Source organism: Thermobia domestica, chromosome 4, assembly GCF_964235325.1.
Source record: "Thermobia domestica chromosome 4, izTheDome1.hap1.1, whole genome shotgun sequence".
Classification (NCBI taxonomy): Eukaryota; Metazoa; Arthropoda; class Insecta; order Zygentoma; family Lepismatidae; genus Thermobia; species Thermobia domestica.
In genome coordinates, this window is record NC_137457.1 from 219304742 (window position 1) to 219321189 (window position 16448).

A 16448-nucleotide genomic window follows, 5' to 3' on the forward strand; every position below is an offset into this window, starting at 1 on the left:
TTTTTTTTTCGCATATACGTTCTCATATATACTCTCATATTTTAAGTGTCATAAATATAAACTAGAACGAACTGGCCACCTGGAATCTCTAACCAGGTAAAAAAATGGGGTATCCGTTGCTGGCGGAGAAAAATAACCAAGTCCCTTAGGTATTCCATCCCTATTGATTTATTTTAGTCGCGATCTTCTCATATACGGTTGGATTACTTGCCTCTTTGAGGTTGAGAAAACAACCGTCGAATTGATTATAATCCTCCACGGAGGTAAATAGACGTACTTGATTCTAAGTTGACGACCTTGCTATTTCTTTGGTTTTTCGATTTACTGGAGCACGCATACGATCTCATTGGTATTGACAGCGCTTTTCAGTGCTGGAGGGTGAAGCTATCATCATTCTATCTATTATTATCAAATCGTTCATCACACATTTATAGACACACATCTTCGTATTTACATTTGGGCATCAGCCCAGGGGCGGATTTTCGATGGCGGACCCACGGCTAGGATCAGGCAAAACGATGAAAGGCAAACATACAGGGTTACCTCAAGTTCTACCTGGACCATCCGAGAGCACACCGAAGGGCAGAACCCGCAAGGATCCGAGTCACACTTCTACTATTATTAGTAAATCTCAGCAGCGGCGAGGTTCTCAAGCCTCAGTTGCCTCTGCAACTTCCGTCATCTCTTCTGGGTCTGTCCGCAGCAGATCGCCACATCCATCAGAACATTCAGACAGTTATGCCGAACGTCTGCAACAATCGCCACCTCCGAAGAAGCAACATCTCGCTTCTAATTCATCTCTAAACCAAGATCCAATGGACATAAGTCCATCTTCAAATCATTCTGACGGATCCACTCCACCTTCAGTTCATTCCATGTTACTGACTAATTTCGACGTAAAATTCAGCAATGCGAAGTTTGTTTCCATACAACTGCGCAAATACCTCCCTCGAGCAGCAATTTCAGAAATTGTTCATACGAGAAATGGCATCATTTTAAAAACTCCGGACCCAACTCTGCTCGCTACAATAAAAAACAAAGTGCCTATTGACACTTTCGGTCCAAATGCGAAAATTCAATCACTCAATTCTTCTACACGTAAGCAGCCTCCACCACCGAAACGATTACCATTGCTATCTGTCGTTATTCGGGGAGTTGATCCATCTTATACAGATGAAGAGGTCCAAGAGGAGCTTAAACTAGAGGGCCACACCATTACGAAAGTAATACGCATTCGGAATGATAAAGGGCCTACCTATATGGTCCGTGTGCTTACAAACCATCAAGACACTATTGATGAGTTACTAGCATCAGGTGCATACATTTACAACCACAAGCACAGAGTAGAACCATCACGAACACCAGTTCCTATGCCAGTCCGCTGTGAACGTTGCCAGGTCTACAATTCCCATCATACGTCAGACTGTAAGAGTTCAAGTAAATGTGGCTACTGTGCTGGTCCACATGATACCCGGACTTGTAATAACTTGCAATTGCCACCAAAATGCGCCACTTGTAACGAACAACATCCGGCCTACAGCTACAAGTGTAAGGCTAAGCCGGACCCTATTCAGGATCATCCCGAGCTCGTTGTTCCATTGCGACCACCGGCACCAGCTCAAACCAATCCACATCCGATAGACGCTCCAGTATCATTAGACCAGCTATTGACGTTTCTAACGCTAGCTTTGCAAAACATCCATCCGTTCATTAGGCCCCATATCTTACAACAAGTCATTCTTGCAGCAAGAACCACTTTTCATATTAATTTTACTGCAACCTATTCCGGCAATACTGTCCATTTTCATAAATCCCATGCTAGTTCACTCGTTTAACGTCATGGCTCTAACATTTCTCTTTCTGAACATCCGATCACTACCAAAACACAAAGTTTTATTTGAACAGCTTCTTCTTGAGGAACGTGTTACATGTTTCTTACTAAATGAAACCTTTCTAACAAACAATCGTACTTGCCGTTTACCACGCTATACCATTTTACATTCTGCAAATCCGGTACCTGCACTTCGAGCCAATGGGGGAGTAGCTATAGGAATTTCCCCTCACATTCCTTATCGGCAGCATCAGTATACGGCAACAGCTCTTCCCGAACATCTCCTTGCCACAGTTTATTTCAAAAATATTGTCATCACCTTAGCAACGGTATATATCAGACCAAATCATCCTTTGCCTCAGCAGTTCGTTCAATATATTTCCAATACTTTCAATAGATACATCATTATGGCCGATTTCAATATGCACAGCCGCAGCAATGGTGACCGGACAAATTTCATTAACTTCATAACGACCCACACTACAGGGATAATTCTAGATCTTCCACAAGCTACACGCCCAATCTCAAACACCAAACCTGACATAGTCATTGCCTCCTCAAATCTTGTTTCACATTGCACTGTAGAAATTCTTGATCTTCTTGGTAGTGATCATGCACCCATCAAGCTTGTATACAAACCATACTCAGCTACACCACGTTCCTCTTTACCAGTTCGAGTCAGCTTGCGTTATGATAAAGCTAAATGGGATCATTATCGTTCGCATATTTCAGATCTTACCAGTGATCTAACAGAACCCGCCACAAGTGACGATTTATACCAGACAGTCGATCGCATTACATCCGCAATTCAGGAAGCCAGCAACTTGTATATTCCAACAACACAATCCGTTCCATATCAACCTAAACTTCCGCCACAATATCTCTCCATGATCAAACGTTCCCGTCAACTCTATCGAGACTATCTCCATACTCGCAACCCAGAAGCACTCCGACATCACAAACAACTACAACGTACAGTACACAATTACATCAAAGCTTATAAGCTCCGGTGTTGGGTGAAGACATGCAACACTCTGTCTGAAACATCGCATCCTACTAAATACTGGGCTCGCTTCAATGCACTATGTGGCAAATTCTCTACTACACCCTATCCCATTTTATTGGGTGACACACCTGTTAGTACCGATAGCGATAAGGCGAATGCTTTTGCAGATCACCTCCAAGAAATTTTCACACCACCAATTGAGAATGCACCTCATCCCGCAGACAGACTCAATATTTCATCACCACAACTGCAACCACATACTACTCATATTTTACCGCCTAATATTGCTATGTCCGCCCCAATCACCACTCACGAAATATCTCAAGTTCTCCATAATAAAAGAAATACTGCACCTGGCCTAGATAACGTGACGTATCGACACATCAAGGAATGTCCTTTCTCACTATTACTTCTTCTTGCGAATATCTATACATTCATATTGCGCACTGGCTTCTTTCCTTTAGCTTGGAAAACATCAAAGACGCTAATGTTTCCTAAACCACATAAACCTCCTCAGAATGTTGCATCCTATAGGCCTATTCAACTCACTTCCACATTCAGTAAGATTCTGGAACGTATCCTGGTTAAACGACTACACATCTTCATCTCAGATAACGGCCTACTTCCAATCACACAAGCAGGTTTTCGACCAGCTTTCTCTATCAATGATCAACTACTTCGACTCACAACCCTCATTACTCAGCACTATAATTCAGCCAATCCTTCCTGCTTAGTATTATTTGATTTGGAGAAAGCATTCGATAAAGTCTGGCACCATGGGCTCATATACAAACTTCTGCAATTTCAGCTTCCTATCTACTACATTCGTCTTATTTACCATTTCATTACAAATCGTATCACCTATATCTCAGTACGAGGCAGTTTGTCACATCCTATCTTTCTGTTCTCTGGAGTACCACAAGGGTCAGCCCTGTCTCCTTTACTATACCTGCTGTATGTAGCTGATATGCCCCGACTGCCAGATAAGGTCCATCTTTTCCAATATGCGGATGACACGGCGCTTCTAGCACTTGGAACAACTATCCAGCAGCTTAACATTGTCTTACAAACAGCTATCGATCGCTTTTACACCTGGTGCGTTCAGTGGAGGCTTACTATTAACGCAGCTAAAACACAAGCAATCGTATTCTTACCACCTAAAAGAACTTCCAAAGTCCGCCGAAACCCACGCAATCTCTCTCTGTATGTTGATGGGGTGCCTATTCAAATCAGTAACACTGTCACATATCTGGGAATTACCTATGATCACCACCTTACTTGGTCGCAACATCTGAGAACCATTACCATTAAAGCTTATAATAGACTCAATCTCCTGAAACGATTGACTGGTACCACCTGGGGCCTTAAAGCACACACCATCCTCAATACCTACAAGGTTTTCTTACGACCTGTCCTTACATACGGATTTACTGCTTGGATAGCTGCCCCAACTAAGTTCTACAATAAACTTTTAATTCTAGAGCGCCATGCTTTCCGTACAGCATTCCGCATTAAGCTGCCTAGTCCTACACAGGATCTATACCGCAAAATAACTTTTCCGACTTTACAATATTACCTTGAAAAGCTGCGGCTAACATTCATGACCAAACGCTTCGAAACACGACATCCTTTACTACAGGATACAATGCGATATTTAGCACTTCACCCAACACCTCACCGCTATTATCATCCTCCACTTTCGCTTCTTTTCACACTATATCACTACACTTTACCACCGTTAGATCCCGCCTTACTTATCATCACAGATTACGTCATTCATGAACATCTTCCTCTCATTCATCCATCATTTCCAGCACAGTGATTATTATTATTTACTAACATGGGCCTCATTCGTCTTCATCGTTGCCTAGAGCAGCCCCTAGGCTGAAGATAACTTCATTTGTCTAATTAACATCACCCATGTGTTGTCCTGTGAATGCACCTCACCACATCTCTCACGCTCATAACTATACTTGTACAAATCATGAATACTATACCTAAGCACTGCTATCATTTTGTTATAATTTATTTGTTTAAAATATACCGTATTCTATTCTCCTTTGTGTTTATACCTGCACCTAATGTTAAGGATTAATATTCCTTAAGTCTCCACCTTCAAAATTATTTATTTAAATGTTACTGCTAATAAAGATTAAAATCACTTAGCCCACCCAACATACTAATTCCATTGTTAACCGCCAATCTCATTCCTAAAAGAGGGCGTAACCCTCTGAAAGGCAGCTAGTCTTTCAGACTAGCCTGTAAAAAAAAAAAATAATATAAACTAGAATTCTGGCCACAAAAAAAAAGGTATTGCCTTCTACGGTCCTCCCATCCATTGGATGGGAATAAAACTCTTGATAAATATTAAAAATAAACTACATTAAAGTTTATATTTTGTGTATTTGTTCACATGCCAATGCTAGGTTGCAATGTTCACATGCTTCTGCATTTCCACAGCCAACGCATATATGTGGTATCTCTCTTTCATGCACAAATAAAATAATTCATTGTGTGTCTGTATTAACGCATAATATGTACACCTATATCTTAATAAAACAAATCTAGTTAGTATATAATGCAGGTCTGACATTCGTGTGGTATCATCTCGTTCTCATAACATTTTATGTAGTTATCAGAAATGTTACAAGTGTGTAATTCATCATCGTCTGCCTCTATCGATTACAGTCATAATTGTGTTTTCCAATTTATACAATAGATGGCTCCACATATTTTCGTGCAATCATGTGTTGCTACCGCATTCACCGTAAATAATTATAATATTGTATATGGTAGTTCCTAAATAAATTAAAATCGATTCAAAATTCTCTTGTAACTATACAATAGTTTTTTAAATAAATGACAAAAAAATGTTCTGTCTACCAAATTTTCGCATATAAGTTTCCCTATATAATCCCATATTTTAACTGTTCTAAGCATAAATTGCATCGTCTCCATAGCCAAGTCAAAGAGCACCCACCTCATAGGTTGGATGAAGGTTTATATTCTGTGTAACTTTTCAGATACTAATGGAAAATTGTAGTGTACACACGTCTCTGTTTTTCCACAGTCAACGCCCATATATGGGTTTCTCTTTCATGCCTAAAATAAAATAAATCAATCTGTGTCTATATTAATGCGTAATATGTACCTCTATATCTTAATAAAACATAAATCTAATTACTATATAATGCAAGTCTGACATTCACGTGGTATCATGTCATTCTCATAACATTTTATATTGTCGCAAGCGCAAATACTACGTAGATCCTTCAGCCATATTTGTATCAATAGTTGATAACACAATACAATACATATATTCCAAATACTTGTACAACACCACGCATATACATAAATTGCCCATTCAAAACTTTCAACAATTTCTAATTGTACAATTATTTTCGTGTAAGTGCGTTGAATACTAAAAATCAATAGTTTTCATAATTTCGTCTACGCAAATATATAATCTGCAGAGTTGTATGCTAATCAATGTGTTCCGTATTAGTACATGATCTATACAAATATAAATATACCATTCCAGCACTAAAAGTACAATTCGTCTAAATTTTAAATAACTAGTCAATAACATTAAAATATATATAATTATATACATTGTAAATAATTCAATCGATAATATTCTAATTTCGTAAGTTGTATTTATAAATAAGTCCCTAGGTATAAAAAAATACTATATTCCAATAATTCAAATCTATTCAAAACTGTTTTAACATAATGGCAGCAACATCCTCTCCGGTAAATGTAAAACAATAACACCAGTAAATACAAGTCTTTGCCTATGTCTTATGCCTTCAAAATTGGTGATTCATGCTTTCAATAGTACACCAATACTAAAATATGGGTTTCTCTTAAAAATATTACCCGTTGTATTCATTAACATAATGGCAGCAACATCCTCTCCGGTAAATGTAAAACAATAACACCAGTAAATACAAGTCTTTGCCTATGTCTTATGCCTTCAAAATTGTTGATTCATGCTTTCAATAGTACACCAGTACTAAAATATGGGTTTCTCTTAAAAATATTACCCGTTGTATTCATTAATATATTATTTCCTAAAATAATAAAACTTTCCCAAACATTCCACATGTCATCTTCCCTATGCATCATGCTGGTCTCATTCCATAATAATTTTGTTATCTCCTAAGCTCATTCTAAAATAGCTTAAAACCCTATCTGTAATGTTATACATTAGCAGTTAAAATTACCTCATACTTTACAAACAAAAAAAATATTAAATATTTTTACATACATAAAGCATTTTATACCCATTTCAATAGTTGCAAATACGTCAATTATCTGTCAAATGTATTTGCTGTTGCTTCAAATTAAATCAGTTCCACACGTAAAAATCAATCACCATATAAAGCTTCCCAACTGTTATCAAATATTATAAGGAATATATATTCTTATAATTCAATACATGGTAAATAAAAACAATATAATTATCTCTGGTACTTGTTATTTCTATAATAGCAGCTACATAAATACTCTAGTTCGCAGTAAATACAATATACTTAAATATTATGCTCCATACCGTAATCCAATTTAAAATATTTTCAAGCTATTATTTATCTAATTCTTTCAAATGGAAATCGTAGTGCCAATTAGCATAAAAAACAATCTTCAGCATTTCCTCAATATGTGCAACATTCATCAATGCAAACCAATACTAAACAATTCCCAAGCAACGTGTAAATTGTAATACTCCACCCATTCCAAATCCATCATGTGCCGTTCCGCACATTCACTACGTTAACGCAGACCAATACTAAAACTGCACCCGAATATAATCTTAAATACATCTATACAAATAAAATATAAGTTTGTTCTATTTTATAGCAATTCAATATACTTCTACAAACCATATTATTAAATAAAAATCCTAAATAAATAATAAACAACCCTACAGAGTGCATACGTATCCAGTTAAACCTAATTTAATAACCTCATTACAAACTAATATATTACGCTTAAATGGTGCTTCAATTCAATAAACAATAATAGCTTTCTCTATTTATTTTATTCTCTTCTCTTTCTTGTACATCTAAATCTCATGTAATTCATCTTAAGTCTCCCCCTTCATTCTGTATCAGTCTCCCATATAACGTGGCTGTTAAATAAAGTTGTAATTATTGCCAATAGATGGCAGCACAGTTGTACATATCGTAGTACTGTGGGGTTCCGCTTTCTTTATCAAAATGTCTCGTTATCTATTATTATTATTTCAATTTTATAATAATTAAGTACATGCTAAAACAAAAAATAATATAAATTAATCACATAATGCAATAATATGTTAAACTATGCAACTTCGCCCAGCCAAATTCTTCACAATTTTAATTACCATCAATCTATACGACAATGCAAGCAAAACGCGCGCATTCGCATTTCAGAGTCGTACTATAGAGGAACCTCTGTTCAACAATCACGCAACGCCGCCATATTGGAAAAACAAATCCGTCCATCAAAACCACAATCGGCAACGCTCAATTCTTCATACGTAAGTATATACATATAATAAGTATTATAGGTTAATTAATATTGATCATTTCCAATTATATAAATAAAAGAATGTGCAAGGTAAATTCATAATTAATCTAGTAAAAATTAAAGTATAATTCATAATTAGGGCTTGGTCTCATTACGTAAAATTATATTATAGTTAACTATACGTAGTCTAATCACTATAGAGCTCCTCCCTGGCTAATCAGTTAGCGTACGCAACTTTTGGCGTGGTCAACCCGGGTTCTATTCCCGGTGAAAGCTCATGTAGTTCGAATTCCACGTTAATCAGTATGTCCACGTCTCATATAACCTCGCTGCTAAAAGGAACGCTAGACTAAAGTCAACAACAATCTAATTAGTTTTCGCTGCAACACTAGAAACATCCCTAAAAGTAAAATTTACCTATTTATGGAAAAATCAGTGTAATTATTCTCGTTACAGATAACACTAGAATATGGACATAAATTATATACAACTGCAACAACAAACAACCAGGAAATAGCCAACAAAATAGCGGCCGTGTCATCAAAGGTACGTAAACTTTCTCTTCTTACTTAAGTCACAATAATAAATAAATATACAAACTGTGCCGGTATCTATAAATAAAAACACCATTAGCATCCACGGCTACCAAGCGACAATATAGAAAGCGGGTAGTAAAAGTATAAAAAAAAAAAAATATCACAACATAACCAAACAGTAATGGCGCCGGCGTAAAAGTTACACATATGTAATAAAATATACAAAACAAGCGGTAAAAATATAAAGGAAACTCGCACTACGGTCAGACAGTAAGGGCGCCAGCGGAAAAATCACACATACGTAATAAGCTATACAAACAAGCTGTAAAAGTATAAAAGGAAGTCATAATTAATTCCAACAATAATGGCGCCAGCGGAAAAATCACACATACGTAATAAAATATATAAAGCATGCGGTAAAAGTATAAAGGGAACTCACACTACGGCCAGACAGTAATGGCGCCAGCGCAAAAGATCACAGAACCACATAATAAAAATATACACAGCGGCGGCAAGTCCTTTGCTGTGTAGAAGTTCAGGCTCTCCTACTAATGACTTCCTACTGGACAACTCTAAAGACTTAAACTTTTATATTTCCTAATATTTATTCAACTTAACTAAAGTTTTTGGATGCTGAACGGAGGATGAGAGGAAATGAAAAAAAAAAATTCAATATTTAAGTTGTTTACACTGTGACCAACCAAACTCCTTCATTTGGTTACACTATAATACTGCTACTTGTTTTTAAATGAAACGAAGAAGTGTTCGCGGTGCATAAGTTTTAAAGCACTCAGCATGAAGTTTCTGGCTAAAGTTACTGCTTGCCTTTCGCTGAAAATTGTTTGTTATTTCGTATTTTTAGGTGAAAGCTGTATAAAAATGAATCCTCTTTCCAGACACAAGAAAAATAATGCAACTGTCAAGGAAATGATTTTCCGCTTTGATGGGTGGGTGAAAGTTAAGGTTCGTTGTTGATTCACAGACTATTATTGCAGGAAATGTCTCGCCCTTCCGTAATAACAGTTTTATTTAGTATCCACAGTGCAAGATTGTTTTCTTCCATTAACTTAAATAATTTCTCATTTAAAAGGTTCTTGAATGTATAGCAATAATAATTTTCCATGAAGAAAAATATTGTTGTGCCTATTTTAAATATAATTGGTATTTATAAACAACACACATACTACAGTGAAACCTCCTTTAACGGACATCTCTCAATAACGGACACCTCTATAATACGGACAGATTTTTTTTTGTCCCGGCAAAAATATATATATGTTCTCTTACGGAACAAAACCCTCTCTTTTACGGACATTCTCAGATACAAACGCGGACAGTCCTTTCCCCCCCAAACGTTTGAATAACCTCTTCATAACGGACAGGAATTGTTCTCGGTTCTGCGATATATTACAGTATACAGAAAAGTCTTTTCCCCATAAGTGTATCTGTTATTAGTCCAGACCTGGTGAACCATCAAGCAGAACAGCTGAACTTGAAATTTTTTCCGCAATAAAGTGCTTTCTGACGGAAATCCTGGAAAATTTTCAATAAGCAATAACACTCATGCAGAGTTAGTCGTAAGGCTAGGAATTCTATGCGAAAGATCTTCCCTTCCCTAACAAATTTAATCCTTTTCGTCTGGACCTTGCATCTTTACCGACAATTTCATAGATAACGAAACAAACACTATGTTTTACAATAACATTTTCAACGAGCAATGTTTTTCTCTCTTACTTTTTTGGAAAAGAAACAGTTTTATTTTACTCATGATACTGGAACAAGTCTGGGTTGGAGTTTCCCGGCTTCCTTTTCCATTTTCTCTAAAAGAATATTCTTTGTGATTGGGCCTGCGTCAATAAATATATGCACCCCCAATAGCTTGCCTTTTCATCCATTCTGTCAACGAAGATGCTGCGATAGTACACAAACATACACACACACATGTTTCTTCTGTAATCGTACTGAGAATTTTTAGAAGACACTTACTAATGAGTTTTATTACCGTTGTAGAGGAAAAAGCATGCCTTTTTCGTTAAACATTGCCCAGCAATAATAGGCTATGATTTAATAGAAATGAATTTCTCCTTCATCCCTCCCAGTAATTCAAATGTGTACTAAATAAGACTATTTTCATATTGAATTTTACGTATTTACGCTCATATATAATGTATTTACTGTATATTACTGCATACAATTACCGTTATAAGAAATTAAATTTCTGTAACCTCTCTATAACGGACACCTCTCAGTAACGGACAAAACTTCATGTCCCATTGGTGTCCGCTATTGAGAGGTTTTACTGTATTATGTTTAGGGCAAATTATATGTACTCAAACTTTATTTAAGAGAGTTTTGAATCCACAATTTACCCTTTGTAGGTCAAAGGAGACGGGTTGTGTTTGAAAGTCAGTGTTTATGAAATAATTAGCAGAACGAATTGTTGGAGGAAACGACAACTCTGAGAAGATTCACAAACACGGTGCTGTCCACATGAACTCGCATAATTTGGAATCGAACAAGGAACGCCCATCACTAGAGGCTTTACAACTGGCCATTGAATTTTATATAGTTCCTTAATCTAATTTTCGTAAGTACTTTCTTTTCTTTTTTTAATTGTATGTAGTGTTGCTCACTAGAGAATTATGTTTCAAATTCAATTTTCGTCTCGTTTTCGAGAGGAGAATCAAAACGAGACGAGATATTTATCGAGTCTCGTAGACAACAGTAGTTTACCCAGGTCTTAGGTCTCAAAACACAGTTAGTGCTATATGATTCATAAAGTAATTCTGCGAACATAGTGAAGAGCGTTTATCAACGTTTATAGATGCACAAGTCATTACACAGTATATTCAGGGCCGGATTAAAGGAGGGGCTTAGGGGGGCTATAGCCGGGGGCCTTCAAGTGGACAAGGGCCTCCACTCTGATCAATATCTCAACTGGCTATCTAAAAAGAATTATGAAGATACAATCATCACCATTAAATAAAATATGACCAAAAATATGAAACATATTTCCTTAACTTTCCTATACTGTACTTTCACAGAAATGTAATAGGTCAAGTCAGCCGGGGCCACATTTTTTTTTCTAGCCCCGGGCCTCCAAAAATAGTTATTAAGAGGTAATTCATACTCAACTGCTATTACTTGATGAACAAGGCTGAAGTGATCCGGAAGAGACACATGTTCCCTCATACGACCCTAACCTGGATCCAGGCAACTACGTAAGTGGGAGTTGCCCCGACCCAGCCCGGGTGACGAGAAAGTTTAATTTAATTAGTTTATCTGTTATTTTGAAATGTTGTATAACCCGTATCCAGTATCTGACTTCCCAAGGTGGAGATCAACCACACATTTGAATCGGCCAGGAAAAAGAAAAAGTCACGTATATATTTTCCACAAGTAGAAGTTTTGAGATTTCTGAAAAGACTGTCGTTATTCTGGCTCATCCATTTATTTTGGCTTTTCTCACAGAGCCGATTTTGAGTACTTTTTTAATTAAGTCATTCCTTCATGACCTCCGTCATGTACTAATACATATAACATATTATTACACATATAGTACAGATACTATAATCCTAAATCAATATTAATACTACCACTTAAAAACTAAGTTCATCATTCATTCACGCACACTCACATACAAATAGGACAGCGTATAGACATGAATGAGAATAATATAAAATAAACCATCTAACTACAATTTAGTGAACATTTATTATATCTATTTTAAAATTAGAGACAAATTATTATGAAAGTGCAATCAACGTACATATGAATATATCAATCTACATATGAAATCGAACAATAGCGTTTTGATGATATATATATATATATATATATATATATATATATATATATATATATTAGAAAGATTGAAATAAATAACATTTTATATTTGGATATCTATATATATATATTCACTTAAATTTTTGGATCATATGGTACGGAATATATATATATATATTACAAGATCATAGCCGAATAAAGGAAAAGAAGAAAAAAACTTTATATAAAGATTTGAATGACTTTTTTCTCATATATGAAGATTTTAAGTAAATTTACGAGTCCTGTCTCGTAGTTAGCGATGAGTGTTAATATCACACTAAATATCAAAGCACCCTTTTCTGGTGTCCAAACATTTCACTTCACTTTACTTTTCGTATACACATTTGAAATTAGGTTACTAATTGTAACTGTTACATATTATGTCTGTAGATATACTAAGGAGTGCATTTCTCCCACTTTTGGATAACAAGGACAAAGTGTCGTCTTATACTATCACGGCGACTAATTTACCTCTTTGGTCATTTCGATTGATTTACTAGTTCCTTGACCAGGTTTGAATCACTATCGCCTTATATCATTAAATAAGCACATTTATTGGTAAATTCGCACAAATCAAGGAAAAGATAAAAAACTAGTAAACGAGAATTTCTCAAGTCCAGAAGGATCTTCGTCGGTGAGAAAATGTTTATAAAGGTGAAAACCTTGGTTGAGTTTTAGGATTTGTACGGGAGTTATGGAATCACATGTAATTCATACAGTAGGATTTCAGTTTACTGGTCTGAGGATAGGTTTAGTCATAAATTAGAGTTATGCCGACCTGCCTTAAACCCATTCTACATGCGGTTAGTGTAGTACTAATAATGTTAGTTCTTACATGTGTTATTAGAGAATATCACACAGATTGAAAAGAATATATGACATGCGGCGGTATTTTTAACATTTACACTTCATATTTATCGGATATTTTGTGACCGTGGCAACCAAGAACCGTTCGGAGTAAGATACCAAGACCCTTTACACATATATTCATTTATTCAATTTAATATTATACATTTTACGTCAATATTATACTCACATTCAACACATATTCATGTCTCAACATATATCTATATTCATTAATTATTCAATCTTTCAAACTATTGACCACGACAAATTGAAGTTTTCGGTTTGAACACTTTACATCTTAAACCCAATATATATATATATTCAACTAATTTCCCGCTGATAAAGATAAAATTCATATTTTCAAATATTCTATTTAAACAGTAGACATTCAACGTGTAAGGCAGGCACGTAAACACAAAATATATAGATATGGATGAAGCTAAAGATATCGATAATACTCTTGGGCCCAAACAACTACAACAACCTTCACATTCAGAGTTACCAGTGGAAACAAACGTAGGAATAGCTAATCACTTGACAAAAGATTCTAAGTGGATAATGATAGAAGGAAACGAAAGTAAAATTTAATCGTAGACCAAACAGTCGCTCGCCATCGCGGTTTGTTAATATGGTAAAAAACATTCAATTCATACTTATCATCAATTAATACGTCTACGAATCGTATCTCGCGACATCTCAGTTGGTAATTGAGGTTCAAATGCTATATTTTAAATGATCGATATTTGTAAATTTCAAAACTCGGAGGGGGAGGTTAATTTTTTTTAAAAAGTCTTGAAGAGAGTAGAGGAATAGATAAAGAAGAGAGAAAGAGAGAAAAAGCGGCGCCAAAGGAATAAGCTAAGACACTAAAACTACAAAGAAAAGTGGTCGAATTTCAACCTACAACAATCCAGAGCCAAATATACCTTTGTATGCCGATAATAATTGGCCTACTAAAATGCATAACCTAAAATAAATATCTCCAAAGCAAGTCCGTGCCCACAAGGGAATTTTCAAAAAGACAAAATCTTTAGGGAAATTCCCCTCCTCACTGTAATCCGGCTGAGACCTTGGAGACTACGGCACTACCGGGAAGTCAGTGTGATTTAGAATTTAATTTAGAATTTCTACAAAAAAATATCCGACCCCTCAGAAACTGAGAAGAGTTTCGGGGAAAGTTTGGAAAATTAGAGTAAAATTGATAAAATAGAAAAAAATCCTAACAGTGATTTGCCAAATATGGAAAAAAATAAATAAAAATTACATTTTGTACTAGTAAATTGTCCGCCAAATCTTACTAGTGGCCACAAGTCCGCAAGGTTACCAACCTTGAGGCGTCAACTAATTTCAGATACTATATACTAAAAATAAAAGAAGTGAAAATTCGTGGACTTCGGGGTTTAGACGCCCTGGCACGTTATTGCTATAGTCTACAATAGATTTACCTGTACTAGATTATTTGATCCTGTCCACTACGTCACCTCTACACGCAATAAAAAACTTGGCTTGGTCGGGTGACGTGGGGAAAAATTTTTCAAAGTTGCTGGGTATCTATTATATAAAAGAGAACGCACAAATCCTTTGTTAGCTCATCACGCTAATACGGCTGAACCAATTTCTTTCATTTTTGGGGGGTTATTAGGATTTGGACCCTAGATGGTTTTTATCATATCACTTTAATTTTTAATTACCAGTGTCTTGAGATAATTGACCATTCAAGTGTCCATAACGTACAAATCCTTTGTTAGTTCATCATAGGTATAAAAATAAACGTATTTATATGCAACCCGCATGACCGTGTCACTCGGCGGGTTAACATAAATGACAGGCGCTATAATGTTAACATTTACTGCAATTTGAAAGCGAAAAAGTAAAAATTATCTAAGTAACAAAGTTTATTGCGTTCCGGGGTGACCGCAGCGAAGCGGGGTGAACGCTGCTAGTTATAAATACAAGTCAAACGCATATATCTAAACTGTATTGATTCTGCAAGCAGCTATTCTGTCATGCTATTAACTGTAAGGTATCCGGGATCATTTGCCATATGGCTATTATTTGTATTGTCAAGCTGGTTGATAAAGTGACTGGTGTATTTACTATGAAAAAGTCGAACCATTAAGTGAAAAATACCATCCATCGTTTTCTACATATCACACTACCCTCATATAAAAATCCTAACGTGATAATTAATGCACTAAGGAATTTAATATATATATATATATATATATATATATATATATATATATATATATATATATATATATATATATATATATATCAAACTCTACCACTGAACACACATACTCATGAGCGTCTTGCTATTTAATCACACTCTTTACTATACACATTTATATACTAATAATATTATCATTACTCACTTATTCATTTATTTATTTACTTTTCTCTACTACGTCGATGTATTTTTAGACACCCTATACTTTCTCGATAAGCCCAAGACTGTTCAAAGCAGTCTAACTAATTATATTAAAATTAAGAATTACTAAAGTCCATTAATTAACACGTATGATCCTATATGAACTGACTATGAATTTCTTTCGTAACAAACTACGGTATAATTCACTTCACGGCTTCGAAATTTATTTTGTATGCAATAAAAGTTAAATGTTCTAAATACTCGTAGCATGCAACCATATATCAGAAAATGTCAACAATGCAATTGCTCACGGCAAGCAACGGATAAAGATGTTTCGTAAATGCAACCTGACAAAAAAAATCATATGGACAAACCTTTGAGTTAAGTGGAAACGCAAAGATTATTATTATTAATATTTTGATTACTAAGTTATATAAATGATTATGCTTTTGCAGAAAGGTAGCTTGCGATGTGAGTTATGTAGAAATCAATTCTTATGGGCCTAAACTAATATATACT

General features: G+C 35.5%; 1 protein-coding gene across 3 annotated transcripts in view; it reads left to right on the forward strand.

Moving 5' to 3' along the window:
- LOC145683869 (solute carrier family 12 member 8) overlaps positions 1-16448 on the forward strand; it is a 268916-nt gene that overhangs the window by 45198 nt on the left and 207270 nt on the right. Inside the window, exon 2 of one of the 3 annotated variants that reach the window (XM_081755492.1) lies at positions 11263-11471. The exons of the other annotated variants lie outside the window; for them this stretch is intronic. The gene's annotated coding sequence lies outside the window, so the exon portion shown is untranslated. The remainder of the gene's footprint in view (positions 1-11262; positions 11472-16448) is intronic. 3 annotated transcript variants of the gene reach the window in all.